Source organism: Elephas maximus, chromosome 9 (genome assembly GCF_024166365.1).
Source record: "Elephas maximus indicus isolate mEleMax1 chromosome 9, mEleMax1 primary haplotype, whole genome shotgun sequence".
Taxonomy (NCBI): Eukaryota; Metazoa; Chordata; class Mammalia; order Proboscidea; family Elephantidae; genus Elephas; species Elephas maximus.
The window spans coordinates 122,272,354-122,286,326 of record NC_064827.1 but is presented as its reverse complement, the minus strand read 5'-3'; positions in this window follow the sequence as shown (position 1 = coordinate 122,286,326).

The window sequence follows — 13,973 nt, the reverse complement described above, 5'->3', positions numbered from 1 at the left end:
GATACACGTGGAGGATTGGCACAGAATTTACTGATTTCAATCGAACATGCAGTACTCGTGACTGGAAATCTTTTATACACACATCATTAGCAGGACGCTTTTGTAGTTCTTGGCAAACCTCTTGCATCCTTAACCCACCGCGCTTGCAAGTCAATCATGATTCCATGCAGGACACTACAAATAAATGCTTGGTTTTTAGTCAATTCAGCAAAGTCACTCACTTCCTGAGCAAATCAGTGTCCTTTGAACATGAATGTTGGTTCATATGTTTCTTATGTTAACAAGGAAAACCTAAGAGAAACGAGGTCATACACTGAACTTGACTGAATTTTCCTTGACACGAGCTCTTTCTGTGCTTAAACAGAGAGTGCTTTTCAAATCCTTAAAAATTGTTCAGAATTAGGTATTCTTCAGAACGCAACACATAATGACTTGACACACTTGTCAGTTTAAAGAGGCATTATTGAAATTTCCCCCCTCATTTTCTGTCCACCCGTTAGGAAAACAATCACCGCAGTCCTGAGATGCAGCCTTTGCCATTTCCCGTGGTATAAATACTGCCAGCACAGGACAAGCTGGCAACCTGAGGGCGCTGAATTCTACACCAGGAAAGGGGGTCTCCCAATGCCAAACCCACGCCTGCAAATAACCCAAGAGTCTGTTGGAGGGTAAAGCATAGCAGCAACATTACCGGGGATGTTTGCGTGTCCCTTACCTTCCTTTGTAATAGAACTGACCGAGGAGAAAGCGGAAGAGCGGTGCGCTCCTGTGTGCAGGGTCTGAGGCCTCCCCTGGCACAGCCCCGCCCAGCCGCGAGACCTACCCTTAGGGACCCTGCCTTCCCTGCTCCTGCCGCGCGCCTCCCTGAAGGGGACCTTCTGCAACTGACGCCTGAGGCCGTTAGAGGGCGGCAGTTCGCGCGCCCCAGAGCCCTGTCCCGGGAGGTGGTGCGCATGCGTGCGCTTCTAATGCAGGGCGGGCTTAGGCTTGCACCCTGCAAACCATTTGCTGTGAGTGCTTTCTGACTCACAGCGACCCCATAGGACAGAACTCTATCATCCAAGGGCCGTTTTAGCCTCAGGCAGCCCTGCTGATAATTCAAACCTCCCAGACTGCCTTGCAGTAAGAAATGCTTGATTTTCACATCACCTGCCTCTGCACTTCCTACTACATTGTATTTTTTATACCGTACTCTCACTGTCCCTGGCTCTACAAATCTTCTAGGAATGCATGCTAAGAGATCTCTTAAGGGAAAAGTCCTCAATACGTGTACTTCAGTTTACTTTTCTATGGTTTTGGGATTAGGAATACTTCACAGCCCGTGTTACTTCCTTCCCATCTACACAGCAGGCACTGTGGGGGGAAAAAAATTATTCCTATTTTTGTAATATAATTATGCCTGTTAGCCCTTAAAATATCCGCACCAGAATTGATTCATTGTATTGCTTTTAAGGTTTTTTTTTTTTAAGGAAAAGCTCAATAATCAGATACCCTTTTTCTGGAAATTGCAAGATTTTTATGATTTCTCACTCCTTGGATGACTCTCTGCATGACCCTACAGAGTCAACACATGGAGCCTCCAAGTGCACAGGCTGAGAGAGAGGTCACTGTAGCTGGATAAGGCTCAGTCATCACATTTTATCATTTCCTCCAATGCTCTGAAGTTGGGTGGAAGATCATCTGCCGTCTGTGTTCTGTGACCCAAGAACAGAGATGATTTTTATCAGTGGTCAGTGCAGGCCTTAGAGTTTTTCTACAGGGATGGTCAGAGAGCCAGTTCCAAAGGACTTTTGGCTTTGCGCTTTCACAGCCAGTAGTAGCAAATTTCCTATGGGCTAATTTAATCACATATGTTTCCATGGTTGAACATTTTCAGGCAGTAGAAACGGACATTGCAGAATGTGGACATTAATGTTCCTCCACAATGCAATGTTTAAATCATTGGCTCTGGGCTCGCTCATTCAAATCCAATGGTCCTAAATCCAAATAAGTATGTACAATGGGAAAAAATTGATGGACTAACTGGCAAGCGGAAGTATCAAAGCGCAAGCTGCTGTTCTTGAAGGCCTAGATGCACTGATTTGCCCCACCATCAGCCTAGATGGAAAAGCAGTTAAGGTTGCTCCATGGTAGAAGCTCAAGTCCTAAGAAAAGTCGCCAAGATTTTACTTTCCTCGATCCCCATGACTAGCTTTTACAAATATCAGGGCAGTTTTATTGAATCTAACTTCATCATCCAAGCTAAGACATGAGTAGAGCTGTTCATTGTAGGTGCCAGAGAAAATACAAAGATAGATGCACGCAACAAGCTACGACCTGGTTGCAGAGAATTAAGGTGTTGGCAATTTCCAGAGAGGCAGAAGCTGCGTGGAGGCGCTCTTTTCACAGTGGTTGGGCAAACAATGTCGATGGTGAAGATGGAAATATTCATGGGGTCTTATCAGGTTTATATTTCAAGTAAAATTCAGACAACACGAGGCAATTCATGAGGTCCGCATTCTGAAATGACTTTGTTACATAATCGTAGCAAAGAATGGAGAACTCTTGTCTCTTCTCAGCTTCCAATTCTCTGCTTCTCCACTACAATACGACTGCTATTGCCTTTGTCTACATTACCCTCTTGAGTCAAACTATCTTCCCCAGGGACAAGAATCTAAGTTAGTGCCAGCAGAGAAATTTTCTGAGTGAAGGCTATCAGTGTGGAACACTCCTCCTTCATGCCTCTCTCCTTTCCTTACACCCTCCCATCTGAAGGCCACTACTGCTGTGAGAGCAGGATTAAAGTTGGTCTCACATTCCTTTTCTCATTGCAACTACTAGGGGTCAGCACCCTTCATCACCCATGACTAATTTTGCTTCAAGTGTCTCTTCCTGAAATGACAACAAAATGAGTGCTCTTCAACTCATTTTCATACACTGAAAATTATGTTCATGATTAAAAAAAATTCAAACATATTTTATTGAATGAACAGTCTACCATGGCTCCCACAAAGATATGAGCACATAGCTTGATGAGCCTGGATTCCAAAGTGCAAGGGTGTGTGTAGGGCTTCATGGCTCAGAATGGCCAGGGAGGGGTTAGATGGGAGCAAGTGTGTGTGTGATTTGACTTTGGTGAGTAGAATCCTGTTTTGGCCTCAAGATACCCACCCATTTTAGGGCCTTGGGACTCTATCTAACACCTGAAGAACCCAGGACTCTTGGAAAAAAAAAAAAAAAAAACACTCATTGCCATCAAGTTGCCTCCTAAGCTCATTTATTTTCAGAGAAATAGATTTTCTTCTCCCTTGTCCTTATATCTGCTCCCATGCCCACTAAGTCCAAGAGCTCCAGGGCATTTGATGACCATTTAATATCCCAGATGGTCAAAATGACCTGTAAGATTCTGAATAATTGGCGTTCTGACTTGGTTTGGGTGCTGTTTTATGTTTATGAAACCAAGATTCCAACTCTGACCTTCTGAATGCAAATTCAGTTCTGTTCTCATACAGTGAGTAAGTCATAATAGCTAAGGTTTGTTTTTGTTTGTTTTTACCTCTGGTAGGTTTGCCAGATAAAATACAGGCCACTTGTCAACTTCAAAGTTTTGAGAAACAACGACTAATGTTTTTGTGGAGTCCAGTTGGTGCGGTGTTCTTGGAATCACGTCCCCATATTACACAGGTATTCCTTGGAGTCCTATATTTTACTTGCTAAATCCAGCAAGCCTATTTTGGGGTAATTTGAAGCTTACGAAAATGTTAAAGTTCTCATTGTACAGTCTAGGGTGTATGTAAGAATACAAATAGGATCATTGATCCAGAAAGGAAAAAGAAAACTATAAACACATAAGCTTGCATTAATTTTAAAGGAAAATATATATATGGCACAGGGTATATCTATACAGGAACACACCTTAACTGTATAAAGAAAAAAAGGAAACTGAAAGCACTTTTTTTTTTTAACTTTTATTAAGCTTCAAGTGAACGTTTACAAATCGAGTCAGTCTGTCACATTTAAGTTTATATACACCTTACTCCGTACTCCTACTTGCTCTCCCCCTAATGAGTCAGCCCTTCCAGTCTCTCCTTTCGTGACCTTTTTGCCAGCTTCCAACTCTCTCTATCCTTCCATCACCCCTCCAGACAGGAGATGCCAACACAGTCTCAAGTGTCCACCTGATATAATTAGCTCACTCTTCATCAGCATCTCTCTCCTACCCACTGTCCAGTCCCTTCCATGTCTGATGAGTTGTCTTCGGGAATGGTTCCTGTCCTGGGCCAACAGAAAGTTTGGGGACCATGACCACCGGGATTCCTCCAGTCTCAGTCAGACCATTAAGTATGGTCTTTTTATGAGAATTTGGGGTCTGCATCCCACTGATCTCCTGCTCCCTCAGGGGTTCTCTGTTGTGCTCCCTGTCAGGGCAGTCATCGGTTGTGGCCGGGCACCATCTAGCTCTTCAGGTCTCAGAATGATGTAGGTCTCTGGTTCATGTGGCCCTTTCTGTCTCTTGGGCTCATAGTTATCGTGTGACCTTGGTGTTCTTCATTCTCTTTTGATCCAGGTGGTTTGAGACTAATTGATGCTTCAAAAATGGCCACTTGTTAGCATTTAAGACCCCAGATGCCACATTTCAAAGTGGGATGCAGAATGTTTTCATAATAGAATTATTTTGCCAATTGACTTACAAGTCCCCTTAAACCATGGTCCCCAAACCCCCGCCCCTCCCCCACAGACCTACGAAGCATTCAGTTTATCCCGGAAACTTCTTTGCTTTTGGTCCAGGCCAGTTGAGCTAACCTTCCATGTATTGAGTATTGTCCTTCCCTTCACCTAAAGCAAATCTTATCTACTAACTAATCAGTAAAAAAAACCCTCTCCCACCCTCCCTCCCCCCCTCGTAACCACAAAAGTATGTGTTCTTCTCGGTTTATACTATATCTCAAGATCCTATAATAGCGGTCTTATACAATATTTGTCCTTTTGCCTCTGACTAATTTTGCTCAGCATAATGCCTTCCAGGTTCCTCCATGTTATGAAATGTTTCACAGATTCGTCACTGTTCTTTATCGATGCGTAGTATTCCATTGTGTGAATATACCACAATTTATTTATCCATTCATCTGTTGATGGACATCTTGGTTGCTTCCAGGTTTTTGCTATTGTAAACAGAGCTGCAATAAACATGGGTGTGCATATATCTGTTTGTGTGAAGGCTCTTATTTCTCTATGATATATTCCGAGGAGTGGGATTTCTGGGTTCTATGGTAGTTCTATTTCTAACTGTTTAAGATAACGCCAGATAGATTTCCAAAGTGGTTGTACCATTTTACATTCCCACCAGCAGTGTATAAGAGTTCCAATCTCTCCGCAGCCTCTCCAACATTTATTATTTGTGTTTTTTGGATTAATGCCAGCCTTGTTGGAGTGAGATGGAATCTCATTGCAGTTTTAATTTGCATTTCTCTAATGGCTAATGATCCAGAGCATTTTCTCATGTATCTGTTAGCTCCCTATCTTCTTTAGTGAAGTGTGTGTTCATATCCTTTGCCCACTTCTTGATTGGGTTGTCTTTTTGTGGTTGAGTTTTGACAGAATCATATAGATTTTAGAGATCAGGCGCTGGTCGGAGATGTCAGAGCTGAAAATTCTTTCCCAGTCTGTAGGTGGTCCTTTTACTCTTTTGGTGAAGTCTTTAGATGAGCATAGGTGTTTGATTTTTAGGAACTCCCAGTTATCTGGTTTCTCTTCGTCCTTTTTGGTAATGTTTTGTATTCTGTTTATGCCTTGTATTAGGGCTCCTAACGTTGTCCCTGTTTTTTCTTCCATGATCTTTATCGTTTTAGTCTTTATGTTTAGGTCTTTGATCCACTTGGAGTTAGTTTTTGTGCTTGGTGTGAGGTATGGGTCCTGTTTCATTTTTTGCAAATAGATATCCAGTTATGCCAGCGCCATTTGTTAAAAAGACTATCTTTTCCCCAATTAACTGACACTGGGCCTTTGTCAAATATCAGCTGCTCATATGTGGTTGGATTGATATCTGGGTTCTCAATTCTGTTCCATTGGTCTATGTGCCTGTTGTTGTACCAGTACCAGGCTGTTTTGACTACTGTGGCTGTATAATAGGTTCTGAAATCAGGTAGAGTGAGGCCTCCCACTTTCTTCTTCTTTTTCAGTAATGCTTTACTTATCCGAGGCTTCTTTCCCTTCCATATGAAGTTGGTGATTTGTTTCTCCATCACATTAAAAAATGTGATTGGAATTTGGATCGGAAGTGCATTGTATGTATAGATGGCTCTTGGTAGAATAGATATTTTTACTATGTTAAGTCTTCCTATCCATGAGCAAGGTATGTTTTTCCACTTAAATAGGTCCTTTTTAGTTTCTTGTAGTAGTACTGCGTAGTTTTCTTTGTATAGGTCTTTTACATCTTTGGTAAGATTTATTCCTACGTATTTTACCTTCTTGGGGGCTACTGTGAATGGTATTGATTTGGTGATTTCCTCTTCGATGTTCTTTTTGTTGATGTAGAGGAATCCAAGTGATTTTTCTATGTTTATCTTGTAACGTGAGACTCTGCCAAACTCTTAGTTTCAGTAGTTTTCTGGAGGATTCCTTAGGGTTTTCTGTGTATAAGATCATGTCATCTGTAAATAGAGATAATTTTACTTCCTCTTTGCCAATCCGGATGCCCTTTATTTCTTTGTCTAGCCTAATTGCTCTGGCTAGGACCTCTAGCACAGTGTTGAATAAGAGCGGTAATTGTCTGGTTCCCGTTCTCAAGGGAAATGCTTTCAGGCTCTCTCCATTTAGAATGATGTTGGCTGTTGGCTTTGTATAGATGCCCTTTATTATGTAGAGGAATTTTCCTTCAATTCCTATTTTGGTGAGAGTTTTTATCATAAATGGGTGTTGGACTTAGTCAAATGCCTTTACTGCATCAGTTGATAAGATCATGTGGTTTTTGTCTTTTGCTTTATTTATATGGTGGATTACACTAATGGTTTTTCTAATATTAAACCAGCCTTGCATATGTGGTATAAATCCAACTTGGTCATGGTGAATTATTTTTTTGATATGTTGTTGAATTCTATTGGCTAGAATTTTGATGAGGATTTTTGCATCTATGTTCATGAGGGATATAGGTCTGTTATTTTCTTTTTTTGTGATGTCTTTACCTGGTTTTGGTATCAGGGAAATGATAGCTTCACAGAATGAGTTAGGTGGTATTCCGTCATTTTCTATGCTTTGAAATACCTTTAGTAGTAGTGGTGTTAACTCTTCTCTGAAAGTTTGGTAGAACTCTGGGGTGAAGTCATCTGGGCCAGGGCTTCTTTTTGTTGGGAGTTTTTTATTACCTTATCAATCTTTTTTTGTTATGGGTCTATTTAGTTGCTCTAATTCTGATTATGTTAGGTAAGGAGTGTTTTTCTAGGAATTCATCCATTTCTTCTAGGTTTGCAAATTTGTTAGAGTACAATTTTTCGTAATAATCTGATATGATCCTTTTAATTTCAGTTAGGTCTGTTGTGATATGGCCCATCTCGTCTCTTATTTGGGTTATTTGTTTCCTTTCCTGTATTTCTTTAGTCAGTCTAGCCAATGGTTTATCAATTTTGTTAATTTTTTCAAAGAAGCAACTTTTGATTTTGTTAATTCTTTCAATTGTTTTTCTGTTCTCTATTTCATTTAGTTCAGCTCTAATTCTTATTATTTGTTTTCTTCTGGTGCCTGATGGATTCTTTTGTTGCTCACTTTCTATTTGTTCAAGTTGTAGGGACAGTTCTCTGATTTTGGCTCTTTCTTCTTTATATATGTGTGCATTTATCGATATAAATTGACCTTTGAGCACTGCTTTTGCTTAGTCCCAGAGGTTTTGATAGGAAGTCTTTTCATTCTCGTTGCATTCTATGAATTTCTTTATTCCCACCTTAATGTCTTCTATACCCCAGTCTTTTTGAGCACAGAATTTTTCAGTTTCCAAGTATTTGATTTCCTTTCCCTGATTTTTCTGTTATTGATTTCCAGTTTTATGGCCTTGTGGTCTGAGAAGATGCTTTGTAGTATTTCAATGTTTTGGATTGTGCAAAGGATTGTTTTATGACCTAGTATGTGATCTATTCTACAGAATATTCCATGTGCAGTAGAAAAAAAAGTATATTTTGCAACTGTTGGGTGGAGTGTTCTGTATAGGTTTATGAGGTCAAGTTGGTAGATTGTAGCAATTAGGTCTTCCATGTCTCTATTGAGCTTCTTACTGGAAGTCCTATCCTTCTCCGAAAGTGGGGTGTTGAAGTCTCCTACTATAATTGTGGACGTGTCTGTCTCACTTTTCAGTTCTGTTAAAGTTTATTTTATGTATCTTGCAGCCCGGTCATTGGGTGCATAAATATTTGATATGGTTTTATCTTCCTGGTCAATTGTCCCTTTTATCATTATGTAGTGTCCTTCTTTATCCTTTGTGGTGGATTTAACTTTGAAGTCTATTTTGTCAGAAATTAATATTGCTACTCCTGCTCTTTTTTGCTTGTTGTTTGCTTGATATATTTTTTTCCTTACTTTGAGTTTTAGTTTGTTTGTGTCTCTAAGTCTAAGGTGTGTCTCTTGTAGGCAGCATATAGATGGATCGTGTTTCTTTATCCAGTCTGTGACTCTCTGTCTCTTTATTGGTGCATTTAGTCCATTTACATTCAGTGTAATTATACTTAAGAATGTGTTCAGTGCTGTCATTTTGATGTCTTTTTGTGTGTGTTTTTGACAATTTCTTTTTTCCACTTACTTTTTTGTGCTGAGACGTTTTTCATGTAAATTGTGTGTACCCCATTTTCATAGTAGTCGACTTTATGTTTGCTGAGTCATTATGTTTTTCTTGGTTTTTATTTTGTGTTATGGAATTGTTAGGCCTCTTTGTGGTTACCTTAATATTTGCCCCTATTTTTCTAAGTAAAAACCTATCTTGTGTCGTCCTATATCACCTTGTTTTTCTCTCCATATGGCAGTTCTATGCCTCCTGTATTTAGTCCCTTTTTTTGATTATTGTGATCTTTTACATAATGACTTCAGTGATTCCCTGTTTTGAGCATTTTTTTGTTTTTAAAATTAATCTGAATTTGTTTTTGTGATTTCCTTATTTGAGTTGATATCAGGATGTTCTGTTCTGTGACCTTGTGTTGTTATTGATTTTCTTACCAAACAATTTCCTTTAGTATTTCTTGTAGTTTTGGTTTGCTTTTTGCAAATTCTCTAAGCTTGTGTTTATCTGTAAATGTTTTAATTTCGCCTTCATATTTGAGAGAGTTTTGCTGGATAAATGGTCCTTGGCTGGCAGTTTTTCTCCTTGCAGTGCTCTCTATATGTCATCCCATTGCCTTCTTGACTGCATGGCTTCTGCTGAGTAGTCTGAACTTATTCTTATTGATTCCCCTTTGTAGGGACACCTTTCTTTTATCCCTGGCTGCTTTTAAAATTTTCTCTTTATCTTTGGTTTTGGCAAGTTTGATGATAATATGTCTTGGTGATGTTCTTTTTGGATCAATCTTATATGGGGCTCGATGAGCATCTTGGATAGATATCCTTTTGTCCTTCATGATGTCAGGGAAGTTTTCTGCCAACAGATCTTCGACTATTCTCTCTGTATTTTCTGTTATCCCTCCTTGTTCTTGAACTACAATCACATGCAAGTTATTCTTCTTGATAGAGTCTCATGTGATTCTTAGGGTTTCTTCATTTTTAAAAAATTCTTTTATCTGATTTTTCTTCAGCTAGATTGGTGTCAATTGCCTTACCCTCCAACTCCCCCACTCTGCATTCCAATTCCTCGATTCTGCTCCTCTGACTTCCTATTGAGTTGTCTAATTTTGTAATTTTACTGTTAATCTTTTGGATTTCTGAATGTTGTCTCTCTATGGATTCTTGTAGCTTATTAATTTTTCCACTATGTTCTTGAATAATCTTTTGATTTCTTCAACTGCTTTATCAATGTGTTCCTTGGCTTTTTGTGTAGATTGCCTTATTTCATTTTGAAGGTCATCCGTGATGTCTTGAAGCATTCTGTAAATTAGTTTTTTATATTTTCCATCTGGCAATTACAGGATTGTATCTTCATTTGAGAAAGATTTAGATTCATTAATTTGGGGAGTTTTAGAAGCAATCATGGTCTGCTTCTTTATGTAGTTTTATATCGACTGATGTCTCCGAGCCATCTATAAGATTTTGTAATGATTTATTTTATATTTGCTCACTGAGGCTTATCTTCTTTTGTTTTCTTTCAATATACTTAGATGGGCTACTGGATTGTGCTGTCTTGATGTAGGCTTTGAATCACTTATGTCCTCTTACCAGCTGGTTTGGGCCGTTACCGGAAATATAAGTCTAAAAGTCCATTCACTATTCTTGAGTAGAATCTGATTTTGGGTCACCAAGTGTGTGGGGTAGACTGTCACCTATTCGCTTAGAGGAGTAGTGGTGATAGTTGTGTGCACCAGATTCTAGTAGCAGCAGGGGGTCACATTCCAGGGGGCAGGATGCTGGCAGCCTTCCCCAAAGTGCCACTGAGGTAGGTGTGTCTCTATTCCTAAAGCACTTTGGTGGGTGGGCTCCGGAGCTCTACCTTAGGCACTCAATGAATGTACTTCTATAGATTGGTAGATGTCACTATCCTCAGACCCCTATGGCAGGAGGTTAGGTGGTTTGGGTGGAGGTTCAGCCCTCAGTTCCCTGTTGTGGGTCAGTGAGGGCTCTGTTGAATAGGTAGAGATATCAGACCTGGGAAACTTGTCTTTCCAGTGCTCCGCTAAAACAATTGGAGTCAGATCCCTATCAGAAATGCCTTTGCATCATAATAGCTACCTTGTTCCCTGGAGGGATGAAAGCCCAAGACTATGGATCACAAATGCTTGGCTGGAGCTGGTTCTGTATTTTTAGTCAAATTTCAGGAAGTCAGGGAAGGATTCTTGGTCCCTGGGTTTTCTGTAGTTGCTTCTGTCAGGCCAGGAGAATTGGTTAGGAAAAGAGAAAACAAACAAACAGAGAAAAAAAAAGAAAAAACGCAGAGCACTTCACTCTCTGGCCCAGGAAATTCCAATGTTAATGAAGCCGCCTGGGAAGGGGAGGAGAGGGATCAGATAGATAGGAGAGAGTAGCACCCAGGAATATAGACAAAATTACTTGTCTTGCTTGGGATGACTGTTTTATCTGAGATTCCCGAGGGGCGTGTCGACTGTGTGCACTGGCTGGGTAGAGGTTTCCCCCGAGGGTCAGGTCCTGTGCTTGTGCTGTCTCAGAAGCCATGGTCAGTTCCTCCGCTTCCAGTCCAAAGCACAGCACCAAGGTTCCCCAGCTGAGACGCCGCACTCTCGGCTCCAAAACCAGTTGCTGCCTCCTGGTGACTTCTCCTCCTGTCAGCCGCTTTGCTGCACTGCCTGCGTGCACTGGCTGGGCTTCCCTTGAGGTCACTTCAGGGGGCTAGGGCCATGCCCCATGTCTGGGCCATCTCAGGATGCCATGCTCAGCTCCCCTGAGCCCAGTCCAAAGCCCCACACCAAGGTTTCCTGACTGGGACGCTGGCTCCAGGCTCTGAAAACAGTCGCTGCTTCCCTGTGGTTGTTCATTCTCTCTTTAGCCCCGTCAGTGTGCAGCCTGCTTGTGCTGGCTGAGTCTCTAAGGAGGTTACCCCAGGGGGCTAGGGGTTAGGGCCTGTGTCCCGTGCCTGCCCCACCTCAGCAAACCGCAACCAGCCGCACCACTCAGCACCAGGGAACCGCGGGGGCTCAAGGCTGTGGGGTGGGTCACGGGTTCCAGAAGCGGTCGCTGGTTCAGGGTGCAGCTTTTCCCTCACCTGTCACTCAGATCAACTCTTTAGATCTGTGTTTGATGGTCAGGGTTCGTAGATTGTCATGTATGTGATCGATTCACGTTTTTCTGAGTCTTTGTTGCAAGAGGGATCCGAGGTACCATCTGCCTAGTCAGCCATCTTGGCCCCCTCTGCCTGTATTTTTTTTCTCCTTGTGTATATCTTACTGACGTGGTTTGCCTTCATCAGGCTTTGTACAACTAACTTTCATTGAGTGTTACCTCTCCATCATGAAAAATAACAAATATCTACTGACCAGAGAATGAATTCCCCTTTCCCCCTCCCCATGTCTGGTAAACGCTACTGAACATTATTTTCTGTACATTTTTATTTTTCATATCATTTCATAAATGTGATAACATACAATATCTGTTTTTTTGTGACTGACTCATTTTACTTTTTAATGTCCTCCAGGTTCTTCCATGTTCCAAGGTGTTTAGGGAACTCACTTTTCCTTATTGCTGAGTAGTATTCCCCTGTATGTATACAGCATATTTTACTTATCCATTCATCCGTTGATGGGCACTTAGGTTGTTTCTATTTTTTGCTATTGTGAATAGTGCTGTGGTGAACATAGATGTACATATGTCTGTTCATATCACTTCTTTTAGACCCCAAGGGCATACACCTGGAGTGGAATTCCTCGGTCATACGGCAGGTATATATCTCCAGGTTTTTGAGAAATTGCCAGAATGTTTTCAAAGCGGCTATATCATTTTGTATTTTCACAAGCAACGGGTGAGGTTTCCAATTTCTCCACATCCCCTTCAACACTTGTCATTTTTCCCTTTTTTTAGTTTTATCTTACCCATCATAATGGCTGTGAAACAGTATCTCATTGTGGTTTCTATTTGCAATTCTTTGATGCCTAATGACACTGAGCATTCTTTCATGTGTCTGTTGCCCATTCGAATATTCTCTTTGGTGAAATATCTCAAGTGTAGAAAGGCGGAGTGAAATGTATGCCAGGCTTGAGGGCTGCTCTGACAGTCCATGCCTTGTCCATTAATGGACTTCTCTTTTCCCTTGTGCACAGTTTGTATTGGTGCCATGGTATGTGCACATGGGAAGGAGAAGATATCATTCTCCTGGTTCCAAGAAAGTATATAGGGTGAGAGTCAACGGAACTTGGTTCCATAGTGGGTCACAGTTGGTGGCAATGTGTAACAAGGCTTTCAGGATCGCGCAAAGGAACACATAATAGATCCTAGAATGATGGTCCAGGTCTTTTTCTGTGTTTGGTGTGGCCTAGAACCAACTTTCGCTGAATTTCTCCTCACCTCTTAACACTTCATCACTTGAAGAATTCCCTCCCTTCCCCACACCTGAGAGTGACTGTTGGCCACAGAAGGTGCAAGTTGAACAAAGTGCCCAGAGGAATAAAGAGGAAAAAGGCCATAGAAAGGCTGGATTTGGGGTCAGCCAGAGCAGAGTTTCAATCTCAGCTCTGTCTCTTGCTGGCTGTGTGACCACCAGTGTCTGAGCAGCAGCTTTCTTATCAGTAAGACATGCATAAGCACATTTTATTTGGATAGCTCTTGCAAGGTTAGAGAGAGTGTATGGAATATGCTTTCCAAGAATAGGGCCTAAATGAAGCTTTCTGCTATTTCTTCTATGAGAGTGTTTGAGTGGGGAAGGCTGGAGTGGTCTAGAGAAGATTCTATAAGGATATTGGAGTAGACTCAGGTCTGGATGAGTGGAGAGGTCAAGGAAGTCCCGGGCTTATCCATTTCTATTCCTGAGATTGTGCCCAGCTTCACTTTCACTTTACCCTGTCACAGCCCCCTCACCAGGCACTGCATGTTGCTGTTCCAGTGGTCTTACTCCCTGTCGACTGTGCTTTTCTAAAGGCAGGAAGAGTGTCTTTGTGTTCACTTGAACTAGGACATTAACATAAAACAATAGTAATGGTCGTATCTGCTATTATTTGCTGAATATGTTTCATGTGAGATATTGCTCAGTGCTTGTGACAGGTACAGATAAACGTTAAAGCCATCTCATGATTCATAGGCCATTCCCATTGTACATACTGGACACAATTCATCCAAGGTCACAGAATCAGTAAGAGGCAGCCAGGTTGGTTCCAAAAGAAAAACCAAACCAGTGCTGTTGGGTCAGTTCTAACTCATGGTGATCCCAC